Raw genomic sequence first — 14,781 nt, 5'->3', positions numbered from 1 at the left:
TACAGGCAGCTCTGACTTCATGATTTTGGATCACTAAGTCCATATGTAATATCAGATATTTTTACATGAGAACACATGAATAGCTCACACCAGCTGGTTAACTATGAAGATGATCCAAGTCTTTTCCTGTATGTCCTACAATGACTGTTCTTTTCATGATTAAAATGAATAATTTTCATTTAATCCTGCTTTGATATTAAAAGAAGATAATCTAGATCAGTTATCACATTTAGATCACAAAAGCAGTAACCTGTCCTTCTTTCTCTAAAAACTCTGTTTAATTTTTTTAGAATCCATTGAATAGCGCTGAGTAGCATTTTTTCTAATAATACTCATTGTTATGTTGGTTATTTAGCATCATTTTGCTTTAATCCACCTGCAGGGGTCCTTTAACAATGAACCCAATTGCCACAGAGGTGGGTCACAACACCAGGCTGGGGTAGCTCATTCCTGAAGGGCAGCACCCATGGAAGGGGCCCATGCTGAAGCAGTTTGTGAGCAGTTGCAAGCCATGGGAAAGACTCACCCTGGAGAAGTCCATGGAAGACAGTCCTCCATGAGAAGGGTCCATCGGGGAAGAGTGTGAGGAGTTCTCCCCCTGTGGAAGAAGCATCAGAGGAAATGTGTAAGCATAACATAACACCCACTCCCCATTTTCCTGTGCTTGTTGGGCAGAGAAGATAGAGAAATGAGAATAACATTAGGCCTGGGAAGGAGGGAGGGGTGGGGGGAAGGTGTTTTTAGCATTTGTTTTACTTCTCATTATCCTACTGTGATTTAATTAGTAATAAATTAAGTTAGTTTCCCCAAGCTAAGTCTGTTTTGCCTATGACAGTAACTGCTGAGTGATCTCCCCCTGCCCTTATCTCAATTTATGTGTCTTTCATTATATTTTCTCCCTCCAATCCAGTTGACAAGGGAAGCGATAGAGCAGCTTTGGCAGTCATCTGGCATCCAGAAAGGGAAAACACCACCTAAGTTTAGAATATTCAGCTCACTAAATTAAATATAATCACTTTACTACAAAAGAGTTTCAAACTACATCATGTTTTGTAGACACCTCAGCTTTGTCTATTAGAGTTACTTCTACTAGCTACCATCTGAGCAGTAACTTTTCATTCCCTATAATTTAATCAATCTTCTGCATATTCCCTCTTCTTTCTCTTACCTTTCTTTCCCAGTCCTATATTATGGTATTTTAATCTCTATCTTTCTTCTAACCCTTTTTTTTTCCTTTTTGGTGATAGTAATACATTCCTTTTTCCTTTTCTTTTCATTATAGCAACAAGTTCCTTATACCTATTAAAAAAAAGAAGAGTATGCTTATGAGATTCTAAAATTTATTATGGGATTCTAAAATTTATGCTTACAGGATTCTCAAATTTACGCTTATGGGATTCTCAAATTCACCAATAAATACATGTTTTTTGATATGAAAACAAATCTTCAAGTTCAAATGGTAATTAGAAAAAACAGTGTAAAGCAGTCAGAATCAATGAAGTGAGTTAAGAAATCACAGTTTGGATAGTAAAGACACTAAAACACTTAAAACTTACCTCACAACAAATGGAAAGAGAAATGTTTTAATCAGCTAGATATCTCAAATCAAGTTCCCTCCCTAAACAAAGAAACCCTTCAAAGGCATGCTGAGTCAGTCACAGCTCACCATGAATAAATGTTTTCTTCTTTTTATTTTTTTTCTCCGTTATTCTTCTTTTCACACCTGGGAGCCTCAGTAGTACTTTAATGTTTAATGATGATGGTTTTAATCCATTCAATAATTCGATTTGAATAATGGTCTGCATAATGCTACAAAATGGAGTATGGTAATGTTGCTTTATCACCTAAGGCAGTAGAGTTTTCTTCTCCAAAGAAAGAAATTTTCATTGGACAGGCAACATAATAAAGTAAATTCCTGAACTCCTTCAGGGCGCTTTTATCTGTTACACTCATGACATTTTAACTGAAAGTGTGTAGATCTAATTAGTCAGAAGTAAAAGTGTAATCAATACTGATTTATGAATATTTCCCACATGTAACACTACTTGTTTGGGCAGAATAAATTCTTACTTGTATGGTTTAATCTCCAGGATTTCTTATTGCTCTTTGTTCATAAAAAATAATAACCCTATTTGTTAGAACTGAAAATTTCCAACGGCAGACATCTGAAACACGTATTTTTGTACATGTATATGTACAGATGTCTACGGTTGCTCTGGGGACAAGAAACTCCAGGCTCAGGGGTCTTACATAAGAGGAATGAAACCAGATCAGCTCCTGACTGAAGATTGCTTGTGATGTTGTGGAAATTAAGGCTAGCTAGTTGCCAGTCATTCATCTGTTCTTTTACAGATTAATTTCTGTGATCTCTAGCCTCAAGCAAGTGTGAGAGTATTACAAGCATCACAGTCTTGTGGGCTGGCATCCCTTTGAAAGTGAGATATTTTTAATCATTTTAATTGCCTTTCCCTTGACCTTTTCATTTCTGCCATAGCTGCCTTGAAACACACCAATCTTCAATCAGTATTCCATGTGCTGGTACCTCATAATGTTTTTGGGTTTTTTTTTGTCATCTCTTTATTGATACTTTATTTACATTTCTGCTTAAAGTCTGTAAGTTTTCCTTCTATACCATTTTGTACTGTGCCAGCATGCCCATCAATGTCAGGCTTTTCCTGAGTTGCCACAAAAGATGGATCATACAGCCAAAAAAAGAAAAGGGGAATCTGTAAGAAGCAGCTCAGAAGATGATTGGTTTTGCTCACACCAGAGTTCTAGGAAGTGTTATTCCCTTTTCTCAAATAGCAAGTGATAGGAGAAAGGTAAATGGGCTCAAGTTGCACTAGTGGGGGTTGAGATTGGAAAGTAAAGTTATCTTAAAAAACATTGTCAAATGGTCATTACAAAATATTTCTCTTTGGAAAGAAAACTTTTAAAGTGAAAGGCAATGATTTTTGGGAAATTTCTGCTTCCAAAGAGCACAAGACAAGATTGAAGCATGGAGTCCCTCTCTCAAGAGTATTAGGCACAAAAGTTTTGATTTTTTCAAATGACTTTGCTATTTCTTCTTCGGAGAATAATTTTCTGTTTCTGTATTTGAAGCACATCATCTACCTCCTCTTGGCTCCATTTACAATAGTAAATTACACTAAATATATTACAAGTCAAAAAAATCAAACAGAATACTTTATAAGATAAACCTCCCTAGCTCACTCCAAATAGAAAATTTAGCAAAATGAAGGATGACAGTGACACAGAAATTTGCTTTATGCATTTATAATGATTTAGGAAATACTATTTTTTTCAGTATTTTTTTCAAGTTTCATCTATTTGAAAATATATTTATTCTTTATGATGTAGAAATTTTTTGTAAACCTTAAAATTTCAAAAGCACATAGATTGTTAGATGAACTTAATGGTAAAACTCAAACAGAACCAATCTCTCTGATGAACTAAACCTCTTTTTATATGACATAATCAGTTCTACAGACATCTGTGAGAAGTAATCTGAGGCAGAATAATTTAGGAACATATTTTTTAAAATATGAGAATAGCAACCAAACATGTTATCTCCTGGTGACTGAGAAAATCAAAGTGCAGCCTTTAAAAATGCTAAATTACAACAAGGGAGCACAAATAAGAGGTTACGGTGGAATAATGAGGGATAACGAAAAATGCGACCTACAAGCCAATCAATGCAGAAGCAAATAGGATCTTCAGCAACTCCACAATTAGGAGGGCATAGAATGGCAAAATATACTCATTAGTAAATCTAAAAAGACAGGAATCAGTTTGCATGTTTGATGTTGTCTTCCCTGTTATTCTATCACTCAGTAAAAAGTGTCTATTTATTGAGTCTAAAAAGTGAATAAAGCTGACAATGGCTCACTCCTAGAAAAAACAAAACAAAACGCGGTCAAGAGCATATGAAACTGATAGTTATTGAGCTCTTTAAAAACATATAGCATCACTTTAAAATCAAACTGCCACTTCATAAGTAGCAACAATTTTACACGAGGTTTTCACTGCCATTCAAATTGATTGTAGTTTCATGTTGAATAAAGTGTAAGTAGTGTTTCAAGCCTGCAGGAAGCACTACAATAATTCATATTAAGATGACAAGGCTGTGAACTGTCACACATTGCCTCTTAGGTTTTTTTTTTTATTTTATTTTTCATGCAGTTAAACACGATCTATTACCTGTAATTAAACTTAATCTTCAATTGGATATACAAAATGTATCTGAGTATAAGATCTTTAATAAAAATGCCTAGAAAAGTGGTTAAGGCAACTTTGCTTTTGTAGCTATAAGGAAAAGAATCACATCTCCCTGTTTTTTGGGGTTTTGTTGTTGTTTCTTTCATTTTTTTTTTGTTTTTTTTTTTCACCATAAAACAATATATACCTTTCCAGGACGCTATAGACCTGCTAGAGAATCTGGTCTGATGACAGAATTCATTCCTTGTTTGCACTGCTCAGTGAATACATCAAAACTACCAGGGCCTAGGTATAAAGGGGCTTATTGAAACTTCACATATTATTATAAGTGCGCCCCTTGTGGAAACTGCTAATTCTAATAAATGCATTTTGGCTAAGTAGGTAAAATGTTTCATTTAATTAGATTAAATGCAATTTTGCATTTCAGATGGCATTGTTTTTTGATTGCCACTATGTAAAGAAGTAGAAAACCAAATTTACAAAGCGAAGAGACAAAGATCCATGTAATACCATATGTCCTGATATCTCAAGTGAAGAAGTCTGTCTTTGCATGAAAATAAATTTACCCAAACTGGGCTTTCCAGTTTTGTCAAACTATAGTGTGGTGGTTTAGTATTTGTTCATTTGACATACTCAACATAACACTGGAAAAGCTGCTTCCCAATCCAGAAGAACATCATTGCGATCTCAAAGTAAAATGTGCAAATATTTCTTTTTCCTGGAAATAAACTACAGTAAGTATTCTGGAAAAATTATTTTATCATAATCAAACAAAAAAGCAAACAAAATCAATAGTTTATGTATTTGACTAGAATAATTTCCATAATAGTCCTAAGTTCCTTAAGAAAAATAATAAAAATAAATCACTGTACATTGATTTTTAACTTTCATTATTAGATTATTGAAATATCAGTGCAATCTTTTTCATCTATTTTTAAAGCAGTAGCAAGACTTGTCATTATTTAGATGTAAAAGAGAATATATTGCTAGCAAGATTTTTGATTTATGAATTGCATTAAGCATTGAATATTATTTTTCCCAAAAGCAATAAAAATTTTGAATTTAGATGCCTTTCCACTTATAATAACAAGATGTACAGAGATAAAGTATAACAAAACCAGTAGGCCAAATGATAATTTAGTCTGGCTATTTGAAATCATGATTTTCTGTAGATCTTGCTGTGTAGGATACAGTCTCTTAAATAAGAATTGTAATTTCCTTTATGACAAAATAAAAAATTAAAAAAAAAGGCAAGTAGTATTGAGAGAGACTGCATCCTATTGAAAACATGGATCCCAACAACATGGAGCATTCTCTTGTACTTTGCTTGAAAATTTATTAAAACTCACATTCAAATTTTAAAAGAAAAATATTAGTGAAGAAAACATATTTCCTGTTCTCAATAGAGATTACATGTACGGTATTTTTTGATGGCTATCTCCTGTAAATACTGATATTGCTATGAGAAGTGGTAAGGACACAGGGCACTGTCTCCTTTTGCTCTGGGTTTCCCTGCTGCCTCCTTGGCTCCACTGAGAGCACTGGGCACTGGCAGAGTGGGGGGCAGCAGCAACACTGGGCTGTGGCAGCTGGAGAGCTGAGGCAACGTGGTGCACATTGACCTGCTCTAAACTCTCATGTAAACAGGAACATTTTGGTTTTTTTCTGCACTGTGCTTGGAGAGACAATATTCTTTGTTCAGCCCTGCATCAGAGAAAATATGTCTGAGCTGTCATGGGCCACACTGCTTCTCACTTCTTCTGCACCCAAACCAGTTACAGCTGAGAGAGCCTTACAAACCATGCCTTACAAATATTATTAACAATTTTTTGCTTTGATGGGCCCTTTGGGGAACTTGTCGGAGAAAAAACTGCACTTGTATAGATATGTCCAGAGTTTATTGTCTGCAAAAGGGAACTTCAACTCAACAAGTTACTATAACACATCGTATAAAAAGAACATTTGTTGCAGACAAAATTAACCTTGAAATTCTCACACGTAGATTGCATTATTTAGGAGAAAAGGAAATATGACTATATTTTGAAATCCTTCTGTTTCAGCTTACATTTTTCATTGCTTACAGCTTTGTGTTAAGAACGTATTTATAACTGTTCTTTGTAGCACTCATCCCAGAAAATATGGACACAAGAAGGCACAAGGTGGTTTTAGAATTGTAAAATTTGGAAGAAAAGAAAAAAGAAACAAATCTTTATGAAATTTGTCAGTGGTAGCATGTGTTTTTTTAAGCTTGATATCTGTGTCTAAAAATCAAAGTCCTGATGGATAAACGTAAAAGTCATAATTCCTGAGTGACTGAAAACTTGCATCTTTTCTTTATAGGTTCATCTTTAAGATTTCTCACTAGAAAACAGCAGTTGAAAAGATTATCTTATAGCAGTACTAAATAATAGACTGTTCTGTGACATTCAAAGGTCTGAGGCTCCCTGTGGAACTAATGACATTTGTATAGCAAGTCAGGCTGCTTCTGCAAAGGAGGATGGTGGAAGAGGGAAAATGATAGTTTTTTGACAGAATGTTAACCCCAAGTTGCCAGGTCTTCTAAAAGATAACTGCAAATAAGAGAGCTCTAATAACATTTCTAAGAAGGAACCAAAGTCTTAGATGAATTTTAAACTCATACACTTCACTGATTTTGATGTTCACAGCTGATGCTCTGTCCCTGACACTTGGGAGACAGGAAATAAATGCTATATTGCTGTGCTCTGACAACAGATCAGTAAGGTACATTTTTTCAGAAGATATAATAAGCACTTTATTAAGGACACTTCCTTTTGCTTGTCATTGCAACAATCTATTTTTTCTTTTCTTTTAAACACCAAAGTTTAAAAGCTTTCTCTGGACTTGTTTGAAGTATGGCTAGCTCAGCCATTAAGCATTGTCATGACCTCCAAATGAGATCTGTTCCTATATTTAATCCACTTCTATACTGAAAAAAAATATTAAGGGAGAATTAAATCGTGGGCTTTTCTCACTCAGGATACAATTTGACCTTACATGTCCTGAATGCCCTTAGAACAGGGCCGTAATCTGTGCAGGAAAAATATTGGGAAGACTCTTCATCTCTGATTGAATCTGAGGAAAATTGCAGCTGGGAATGTAAGTCAGAGGGAAAGAAGGCAAGTGAATGAGGATAACTTGCTTCTCTCCTGGGAGAGAGAAGAACTCAGCTCCAGACCTCCTGCCCGGTTGTGTTTTACATCTACATCTCTTTGGCTAGCCCTCCTTACTGGGAATCTTTTTTCAATGTGTGATAGTGTAACTTTAAGTCAAGGGATGAGTTTACATGTCTCTGATATCCCACAATCCTAACACTCAAGCCCATCTCCCCATGCATGAGAGTCAAATTATTTCAGAACAAGATGGGTCTGCTGAGGAAAATTGGCACCAAAATATTTGTAAAAGTCACTTTGTTCTGCTGCTTTCTACCACCCACTGCCTGATGCAGCTGTCTGTGAGGACCAGCACAATGACCTGCTTTGCAGACTTCTTTAGGGATTTAAACAGAACTGGGCAGCTATCTGTCTAAAGTCATTTAACAAGAGAACTCAGTTGGAAGAAGAACATTATCTTCTCCACAGGGCAGCTAAATCTGTGTTTAAGCACTCAGTCAATTTCTGCCCCAAGAAACTGGAGACTTAGGCAGTGTTAGAAGTAGATGCTCTTGATTACTGTCTGAATTTTGAACCAAGAGCCCAAATTCCCAGCTGAGAAGTGTTTCCCAGGATTGCATTTAGCCCCGTGGGCAGCCAGAATTACCCACCTGCACCTGCTATGTCTGTCACCTCCAAACCTGCTCAGTCTTTCTCACTCTAAACATAGGCATGCAGAGAAACTGAGACTTACACCATAAAGGTTTTAGAGATGTGACAGTATTTCTCACTAGGATTACAAAAGAGATAAAGAGAGAGATTTACTGTGCATTAGTAATAATATGACCCTTCAGGGTCAGCCTGTGCTCTGAAAAACATTTTCATGAAATATTGCATACTGTCTAGCTAGCAGAGTAACAAGGTCTGTTTGGGCAGAGGACCAGCATTTTAACCAAACTAGCCATTATATCTCTCCAACTATATACTCATGTTACCTATGTTAGCTAAACACAGAATATAAGTTCCCCTGAGGCATAATGTTACATATGTACTGGGTATACATATTTTCTTTTGTAGCTGTTTACATTTCCAAATGTTTAATGCAGACAAACAGCTTTTTAGAGTTCTGGCCTAAGTGATTTACTATACTGAAACCATCCATGCCCTCTTCTTCTCTCAACTACCATATGTGAAAGTGGTTTTTGTCAGCATAAACTTCCTGAACAAACTTTAAATCTTAACTTTTGTAGCTGTTACAAAGAAATTCAGTAATGCCTTGTACTGCTTTGGCTTTAAAGATTCATTTCTAACTTTGCTCCCTTTTTCTTTGTGATTCCAAATTGACAGATGGAGTTCTCATGTTGCTGAGATATTTAAAATTAAAAGTAGTAAAAAACGTATTCAAATTTTAAAACAAACCGACCCCAAACCTTCTGCCCTACACTCCTGTTCCTTTTTCAATAATTGAAGAAATCTTTCTTTTTGTATGGAAATAACTGAAAAAATGCACCTTCTCCTTTTCTGTAAAACAAATACCCTTCCTGTATTGCTTCTGCTCAATACACGGGAAAATAAATAGGCATATTAAGGACAGGAAAAAGCAAATTAATAAAATTTAAAAATCTTGATTCTTCTTTCTTACCAAACAAAAGCTAGAAGCTAATATTACAAAAGGCAAAGTAGACTGAAGCAAAGTGGATCCACCCTTGATTTGTACTATATCAATATTTTCTGAAAGAAATATTTATGGTTTAGGTGTTCAAGCTGAAAGATGGAGTGTTATGGAGACAAACCTGTATGAAAAATATCCTGCTTTATCATGACTGTTTTGAACCAGTTTGCTCCTTTAGTTTTACTGGTGGTTGCCACATGCCACTAGTCTGCATTGCCTGAATCTGTTCTAAGAGCACAGAAAAAGTGCAAATGCAGAGGCCTTTTTTTTTCACTTCAGATTCCATCATAAGCTCTCATAAAGCCAATAATGCTTTCCCCACTTCTAATGGTTCAGCATTGATTTCTATTACATATAGCATTTAGGTTTTAGACTTTCCTTTTTTCCCCTCAATTTTTCATTACTTGGTAAATGACAATTTGACTATATGAAATTTAATCCATACAAATTTTAGGTGAATATGTTTTTAAGAAATTTTTCCTTTTCTGTGTTGACTTTCTCATTTCAATAAAGTCCTCTGAAACTGAATCCATATGATTTTTTGTGACACTTTATAAATTATTCTTAGAAATACTCCAAAGAAAAACAGAAATTTAAGCCACTGGGTTCTTCCAAGCCTCTTACCTCTCTCAAAAAATACTGCATCAAAGCTTACCCTAAAAGGCAAACAGTTTCCCTGCTCTTGAGTGCTGTGGTTTTAGTTTGTTTTTAACAGTTTCTCAGTTGAGTCTGCCAGCAGGCCCATGATCTATCCAGCAGTGATAACAGTGTGCAATACACAACCTTTTTCTACACAGCTTCCCTGCCTCTCTTTCTGTGTCATAGCTGTCTCTGTATGCCATTAGGCAGAAATCCAAGCTTAGGGCTTTAGCCAGCTCCAAATTTCAGGTATTATTACTGCACCATTAAAAAGGTTCTAAATTTCAATTCTTCAACAGCTTCAGGATAAAAGACTGCATACTCTATCTCCATCTTTTTAACTAGTCTATTTCCCTTTATGTCCTCTAATAAATTACTAACAGACACAGACATCCCTCTTCTAAAGTGCAGAATACTCTGCTAATTATTTGTATAAAATAAATTGTAAAAGAAAAAATATTACTTAATTATCACTATATTCTGCATTGCTTTAAAATTAGCACTCATTTGCCTTGCAGCAGAACCTGATGGGCCCCACAGGGAGCAGGTATTATTGTGCTTATTGCTATAGGAACACAGAACAAGGATCAATCTCAGTCCTAAACAGCTATTAGCTGCGTCAGGCAAAAGGATTGTTCTACCTTGTTTAACAGATGCCATACCAAAGTACAGAGATTAAACAATTTACTCAAGAAAATCCATGGCAGAAGTTAACCCAGGTCTCTTCAATCTGAGCCAGATGTCCAGTTCAAAAGATGTCCATTTGTCTTCCTTTGGATAAGTCACATTCTGTAAACATCTGTGTCTTATCTGCTGTCTCAGTGTACCCTGACTCAGCAGAGATTTCCTGTAGCTATCAATAAGAAAATCTTTCATTTCTGCTCTCTGCACGCATGAAAACTTTGAAACTTCAGGACGTTCAGATTGTGGAATTAAAATTGAAAAAAAAAGTACACTTGCTATTGCCATAGCCAGAGTTTCATGTCTGTCAGAAAAAAACTGGCACAAACAAACACAATTCACATTCATTGCTGTAAACAAGATGTAATGGAGCAGCCTTGCAGCAGCCATGACTGTCACATATCATCATTGCTCTACTTCCATATAATTAATTCCTTGTGAAAGGTACCATTATAATAAAACAACTCACAATAACCTCCCAACCAGTGTTTCTGCCTGGAAACAACACATCACAGTCAGGAGAATGGTTTCAGTTAACAACACACCCCTTGTTCTGTACCAGAGCCAACAAGCTCTGCATCAGCACTGCAACCAGCCAACCCACAATAATGAGCTTACTGGAAACATCTGTAGTGGAAACTGAACCTATAATTTCAAGATATTTTACAAATAGAGCAGGGACAGAAGAACACACAGTGGAATATGGGATATTTGTACCAGAGGTACATGTGAGCTAGTTTATAACTCTATGTATGTTAAGCAGTGGGTCTTGCACCATCCTCAACAGAGGACATTATTGGTCAGGGTGAGTATTCAAGTATTTTTAAAGAAAATCTGGACTATGGGACTATTTTCTGAATTCATATTACCTGGAAGCTAATCTCTTCAAAGATAGGAAGGTCAATAATTTAAATTTGCTTATGATATTTTGGATAAAATCTTCTTTGATACATCAAGATAAACAGGAATAACATTGTGTTTAATTTTTTTTCTTTGAGAGTGATGTATTGAAATATTTTGGTCAGAAATAGAAACATCAACAGAGCTATACTCCTACTTCTACATGTGTGAGTATATTTCTCTGTGCTCAACCCTGTACTGAATCATCTATATACATCCAAAAAGGCCCCAGGGTGTCAGAGGGCTGAGGCATGAAATATCTGATTAATAAGGTCAGTTTGTTCAATCCTTTCCTTCTCAGGTCACAGAACAGGAAAAAGTGATCTTTTCAGACCTACAGAGTTTTGAGTAAAATTTCTAAATTGAAGTGTGTTAAATCAGATTTGAATCCTTCCTACCTGAAACACCTTGAGCTCATGTTGTTTAGAAGGAAGATTTACTGCAAGTCATTTTGGACTGTGGCATTTAACAAGGAAAGTGCACCTGAAAGAATTAAAAAATTCAGTGGGCAGAATAGCAAATAAATACAAGCACAGCATTGTGATTTCTTTTGTTAGCTATGGGGAAGAATGGAAAGGGACATCCTTCTGCTGCTATTAATGACAGACTCTTCCCCCAGAATGTTAAGGTATCTTAAAAAAAGGTTTAAACTATGTTGATGATTCCTTCTGCAAAGCCAGGTTGGGAATTTCCATGCATCTCTGAAAAAAAGCTGCCACAGTATATTAATTATACTGTATATAATTAAACTTCCATAGAATATTAATTGTGCCAGTCAGTGTAATAAACTTAGGTGCAACCTTAATGACAAGAGGGTCCTGTTTTGAATCTTTGCAGTTATCTCTAACAGCTCAGACAGAAGGATGGTCTGAAAGTCAAAACACTCTATGGGAGGGTGAAAAGTGCTTCAAGCAGAAGCAGGATTTGAATCTCAGCCTCCATGACTCCAGCTCACACTTGCACTGTGATTCACTGGGAAAGGAGCCCCACACTGTTGGGTTTCTCACATCGTCATAGCACCTCCATGAAGGAAATGTTTTAAAAATTCATTCCTAAGCTCTGGGAGTCTAATGTATTTCTTGACTATCTCTTATGCTTATGTGTTATTATTAAAAGGGAGAAAACCTGACAAAATATAAAGGAATGCATTTGCCTAACTTACCAGTGCAGAAAACGAAATATTTTCTAAACATAAAGTAATGAATTTACAAGTATGTAAATATCATAAGTTGGATTTATTAACATACCTGCTAATACAGAATTCTGTTTGACTACATAAAGCTGGATCATGCATCATTCGATGGCTAAAAGAAATAAAATTGAATATTATTTTCTGATTTCTACTATTCAGTCAAATATACATAAACCTTTACTAGCAAAAATTATGGGAAAACCTATTTTATCTTCTACAAAATACTATAGAATTGTGGAAACTTTCTGTACTTCATCTATTTATTTATTTTACAATTAATACTTTTTTTCTTTTTAAAATTTTCCCCAGTGTCTTTCAACTGCAGTTAGAATTGTAAACAGAGTCACCTCTCTTGAGACAGGTTGTACTTAATAAAAAAGAGCTAAATAAGTAATAATTTATAAAAGAGCTATTCACATAAGGTCCAGAAGGGTCACAAAGGCACTGCATATCTCATCATCCAAACTTACTTCTCACAATATATTCAGCAATATTCTTTTGTCTTGCTATATAGAAAATGCAGAAATAAAAATTTCCTAAAATTTTATTCTTTGGAGTAGTAGCAAATCATTTTACTGGTTCTTTCCTATATACTCTATATACTCTGTATGCTCCTAGATATATATATCCATTCCTATATGCTCCTATATACTCTGTAGAGGATTGCTTGTTTACACATTCTTGCCAGAAACAAGATCTTAGAAACACTCCCTTAGTGTTATGGGAGGTAGGCTGTGATTCTCACATCTGCTTGCCAATTCACAGAAAAGGACAATTGAAGGAAAATAAAAATGTCTTATCTTTTTTAGCCTATAGCTGGATTTCACTAGCCTTGTTTACAGCAGTAGTGCCACTGAACCTGAAATATGAGTTCAGTTTTGGAAATGTGGAAGTGGCGGTCCAGCAGATTACTTTTTTGCAAAAGACCTTTCAAACTCCCTGTAGGAAACAAGACTTAAACATGGAGTGCTTAACATTTAAAGCTGCAGTGGGTAAATAAGTTTGGACTTTAAAAAGCTGTGCATACTTCCACGTAATGTTAAGAGCAATACTTCTTCAATGAAAAGTGATTGCCCATGAATAAAAGGTAATATGAATTTCTCTTGATGCCAATTTTCTCTGAAGCCGTAAAATCTCTATCAAACGCAGACAAGCAAAGCAAGCTCCTTGCTAAATGTCAAGCAAATGGTCAGGTAATTGTAAACACAATTTGAGGAGGCTCTTGGCTATATGGTGCAATGCAACCATTTGGAACCTACTACAGTCAGCAATGTAAAATGGTACACAGTTACATACATACCTACATCTAAATACTGAAACCACCTAGTTCCCAAAGTTATTTATTTTAACATTTCTATGGGTTTAAATAGTGTTACTCATGGGTTTTTCTCATTGAATTTTCACCTCTCTGGCAGTTATATGACAAGCTGTTTATGTCAAACATGTTTAATATATCAGAAAAAAATCTAACTACATAAAAAATGACACTATTAAAAATTTTTTTTCTTCCTTTTGCCATCCATCATCCATTCCTCTTGTCAACACTTGACCCTTTATGCCACATTTCCTTTCACAAAGTGTCTTACTTTAACTAAAGATATTAAGTCTCAATGAATTCTTCTGGCTGAGACAAAGAATGAAAATAAAATGCACATTAGCTGGGTTGCAGCTTCCTGAGATTTCAACACTGCCCATGCTCACTCAAAGATAGGAAAAAAGAGAAGTTCAACAAAAACAAGGGCTTTGTTTTTCAGTATATTCTAGACTGGCATTTGTCTTTCATGATAAAAAAATTCTCACTTTCCATTCTTATTCACACTTTGGCTTGTTCTGCACCTCAACCTATGAGTTGGTACAGGTCTCTTGCAATGTCTTTATTGCACAGATGAATGCAACATGTTAAGTGGGGGACATCAAATCCTCTCAAAAAATTCACTAAATTTTATGCCAGCAAGTTGAAAGCTTCTCCTAAGCTTCAAGTAGAAGTGCTCATATTTCATCACTGAATCACCCAGTTCTTGATATGCAACTTCTTAAACTATCCATTCCTACTATTCATTATTTTGCATGATTTTGTGAAATCCTGCATGTCTAAAAATTCCATATGTCTGAAAGTAAAATCATGACATAGATCATGAGCTGTCTCTAGACTAGTAAATATTGAAGGACAATCAAAGAAGTTTCGTAGAGCAAAACAGGAGATGACAATGACAGTGGTAGGGGGCTTGGAACACAAGCCCAGTGAGGAACGACTGAGGGAGCTGGGGTTGTTTAGCCTGAAGTAAAGGAGACTCAGGGGTGACCTTATCACTCTCTACAGCTCCTGAAAGGTGGTTGTAGTCAGGTGGGGGTTGGTCTCTTTCTCCAGG

This window comes from Agelaius tricolor, unplaced genomic scaffold, assembly GCF_023055355.1.
Source record: "Agelaius tricolor isolate 1412-34295 unplaced genomic scaffold, bAgeTri1.0.p SCAF_7, whole genome shotgun sequence".
Lineage (NCBI taxonomy): Eukaryota > Metazoa > Chordata > Aves > Passeriformes > Icteridae > Agelaius > Agelaius tricolor.
Note: the sequence above shows the minus strand (reverse complement) of the source record.